The sequence below is a fragment of the Salvelinus namaycush genome, chromosome 30 (genome assembly GCF_016432855.1).
Source record: "Salvelinus namaycush isolate Seneca chromosome 30, SaNama_1.0, whole genome shotgun sequence".
NCBI lineage: Eukaryota > Metazoa > Chordata > Actinopteri > Salmoniformes > Salmonidae > Salvelinus > Salvelinus namaycush.
This window is the reverse complement of record NC_052336.1, coordinates 6,211,877-6,214,523: the sequence shown is the minus strand read 5'-3', so window position 1 is coordinate 6,214,523 and position 2,647 is coordinate 6,211,877.

Genomic DNA, 2,647 nt, shown 5'->3' with positions numbered 1-2,647 from the left:
GGGTGTGCAGGTAGTTTGTGCAGGGTGTTTAGGTAGTTTGTGCAGGGTGTGCAGGTAGTTTGTGCAGGGTGTGCAGGTAGTTTGTGCAGGGTGTTTAGGTAGTTTGTGCAGGGTGTTTAGGTAGTTTGTGCAGGGTGTGCAGGTAGTTTGTGCAGGGTGTGCAGGTAGTTTACGCAGGGTATGCAGGTAGTTTATACAGGGTGTGCAGGTAGTTTGTGCAGGGTGTTTAGGTAGTTTATGCAGGGTGTTTAGGTAGTTTATACAGGGTGTGCAGGTAGTTTGTGCAGGGTGTGCAGGTAGTTTGTGCAGGGTGTGCAGGTAGTTTGTGCAGGGTGTTTAGGTAGTTTGTGCAGGGTGTGCAGGTAGTTTGTGCAGGGTGTTTAGGTAGTTTGTGCAGGGTGTTTAGGTAGTTTGTGCAGGGTGTGCAGGTAGTTTATGCAGGGTGTGCAGGTAGTTTATGCAGGGTGTGCAGGTAGTTTGTGCAGGGTGTGCAGGTAGTTTGTGCAGGGTGTTTAGGTAGTTTGTGCAGGGTGTGCAGGTAATTTACACAGGGTATGCAGGTAGTTTACACAGGGTATGCAGGTAGTTTATGCATGGTGTGCAGGTAGTTTATGCAGGGTATGCAGGTGGTTTGTGCAGGGTGTGCAGGTAGTTTATGCCGTGTATGCAGGTGGTTTATGCAGGGTATGCAAGTAGTTTATGCAGGGAGTGCAGGTAGTTTATGCAGGGTATGCAGGTAGTTTATGCAGGGTGTGCAGGTAGTTTATGCAGGGTGTTTAGGTAGTTTATGCAGGGTATGCAGGTAGTTTATGCAGGGAGTGCAGGTAGTTTATGCAGGGTGTTTAGGTAGTTTGTGCAGGGTGTTTAGGTAGTTTATGCAGGGTGTGCAGGTAGTTTATGCAGGGTGTGCAGGTAGTTTATGCAGGGTGTTTAGGTAGTTTGTGCAGGGTGTTTAGGTAGTTTGTGCAGGGTGTTTAGGTAGTTTGTGCAGGGTGTTTAGGTAGTTTGTGCAGGGTGTTTAGGTAGTTGATGCAGGGTGTTTAGGTAGTTTGTGCAGGGTATGCAGGTAGTTTATGCAGGGTGTTTAGGTAGTTTGTGCATGGTGTTTAGGTAGTTTGTGCAGGGTATGCAGGTAGTTTACGCAGGGTGTGCAGGGTGTGCAGGTAGTTATGCAGGGTGTGCAGGGTGTAAGCCTATAATACTGTAAGTGTGTGGGGGGACTGACATCTGGAATGTAGTGAATATAGTAGTTACTGTAAGGACCAAGGGTCTACTGTTTTTCTAATCGTATTCTCTGTGCCACTCCATCTTCTGTATGGCCACTGTAGAACAGCAGAATGGAGCTCAGAGCTACCCTAACCAGATGCCCTGACATGGATAGAAATCTACCAGATAAGGAATACGGATATCTTACTCAAGTCTTGGCTCAAACACCTATTGCACTTTTTCCTCAGATCACGAAAACACTCTGCCACAGGATAACACACTTAGGGACTTTACAGAGTATGTAACTAATTGTAACATGAAGAGACCTCTCTGTAAAATACAGGATAAAACAGTGCTTATAGATGGACTGTTTCCTTCTTTGACAGAAGCATCCTACTGTACTCCCATCCCTGGGTTTTTGTAACTCTTTCAGACACACACACACGCACACGCACACGCACACGCACACGCACACACACACACACACACACACACACACACACACACACACACACACACACACACACACACACACACACACACACACACACACACACACACACACACACACACACACACACACAGGCAGCCTGTTCTGACAATGCTCCAGGGGCCTCTCACACACACACATTGCCGGTCCTCGACTCGGCCTCCGAGGAAATCCGCTGCAGATGGACAGGATAACATCAAGTCCACTTCCCCAAGCCTGTGGTATGGCTGTAACAGATCCCAGAGAGAGCAGAGGACTAGAACTAGAAAGGATTAGAGAAGAGGGAGAGATAAGATCTACAGTATACTCCATAATTCTGAGTCAAGGAAACAAACACCTCAGAGCTCTCTCTCTCTCTCTCTCTCTCTGTCTCTCTCTCTCTTTCTCTCTCTATCTCTCTCTGTCTCTGTCTCTGTCTCTGTCTCTGTCTCTCTCTCTCTCTCTCTCTATCTCTCTCTCTCTCTCTGTGTGTGTGTGTGCGTGCGGTAGCCACATATCCCCTCTACCCATGTCTCCGCCTTTCCCCCCTTCCCTGTCTCTCTCCACCTCCCTCCTCTTGTTTGTGTTGTGTGTTGGCAGCGATATCACGGATGTTGTTGCAGTGTTGCACATGGTGGGAACTAGCACCGGTGTTGTGACCACCACCACTTTTTTTAAATGTATTTTTATTTTTATTTCACCTTTATTTAACCAGGTAGGCTAGTTGAGAACAAGTTCTCATTTACAACTGCGACCTGGCCAAGATAAAGCAAAGCAGTGCGACAGAAACAACAACACAGAGTTACACATGGAGTAAACACGCATACGGTCAATAACACAATAGAAAAAAAAGAAAGTATATATACAGTGTGTGCAAATGGCATAAGGAGGTAAGGCAATAAATAGGCCATAGTAGCAAAGTAATTACAATTTAGCAGATTAACACTGGGGTGATAGATGAGCAGATGATGA